The sequence below is a fragment of the Cebus imitator genome, unplaced genomic scaffold, assembly GCF_001604975.1.
Source record: "Cebus imitator isolate Cc_AM_T3 unplaced genomic scaffold, Cebus_imitator-1.0 Scaffold197, whole genome shotgun sequence".
Taxonomy (NCBI): Eukaryota; Metazoa; Chordata; class Mammalia; order Primates; family Cebidae; genus Cebus; species Cebus imitator.
The window spans coordinates 2,356,063-2,357,391 of record NW_016107512.1 but is presented as its reverse complement, the minus strand read 5'-3'; positions in this window follow the sequence as shown (position 1 = coordinate 2,357,391).

Sequence of the window (1,329 nt, the reverse complement as noted above, 5' to 3'; positions counted from 1 at the left end):
AAAAAAAAAAAAAAAAAAAAAAAAAAGAGCCATTAGCATGTGAGTGGATAAGATCACCCAGGGATGGTGTGGAGTGAGAATGGGTTAGGATGTTGAAGACACTAATGTTTAGGGAATGACCAGAGAGACAGAACCTATGGAGAAGACTAAGGTGTACTCACAGAAGGATAAAGAAAAATAGACAAATGGCCGGGCAGGTGGCTCATGCCTATACTCTCAGCACTTGGTGAGGGTGAGATGGAAGAATTGCTTGAGCCTGGGAGGTTGAGGCTACAGTGAGCTGTGACTGCACCACTGCCCTCCAGCCTGGGTGACAGAGGGAGATCCTGCCTCCAAAAACAAAATAGACAAGTGGGGCCAGGCATGGTGGCTCATGCCTGTAATCCCAGCACTTTGGGAGGTCAAGGTGGGGGAGTGTTTGTTTGCATCCAGAAGTTTGAGATCAGTCTGGGTAACATAGTAAGACTTTGTCCCTAAAAAAGAAAAAAAAAAAAAAAGACAAGCGTCAGATCATGGAGGCCAAGAAAAGGGTGCATTTCAGGAAGTACAGACCAGAGGTCAAAACATATTATAAAAGTACAATGATTAAAATACTGGGTCTGGCTGGGCATGGTGCCTCACACCTGTAATCCCAGCATTTTGGGAGATTGAAATGGGAGAATTGCTTGAGGGCAGAGGGATTGCTTGAGTCCAGAAGTTTTTTGTGTGTGTTTTGTTTTTGGTTTTTTTAGACAGAATTTCACTCTTGTTGCCCAGGCTGGTGTGCAATGGCGCGATCTTGACTCACAGCAACCTTTGCCCCCTGGGTTCAAGCAATTCTCCTGCCTCAGCCTCCCAAGTAGCTGGGATTACAGGCGCCTGCCACCATGCCCAGCTATTTTTTGTATTTTTCATAGAGATGGGTTTTCACCATGTTGGCAGGCTGGTCTTGAACTCCTGACCTAAGATGATCCACTGGCCTTGGCTTCCCAAAGTGCTGGGATTACAGGCATGAGCCATGGCGCCTGGCAGACTTCAGAAGTTTAAGACCATTCTGGGACAATATAGTGAGACTTTGTTTCTAAAAAAAAAAAAAGACAAGTGTCAGGTCATAGAGGTCAAGAAAAGGGCATGTTTCAGGAAGTAGGGACCAGATATCAAAGCATACTATAAAAGTACAATGGGGAGGGCCGGGCGCGGTGGCTCACGCCTGTAATCCCAGCACTTTGGGAGTCCGAGGCGGGTGGATCACGAGGTCAAGAGATCGAGACCATCCTGGTCAACATGGTGAAACCCCGTCTCTACTAAAAATACAAAAAATTAGCTGGGCATGGTGGTGCGTGCCTGTAG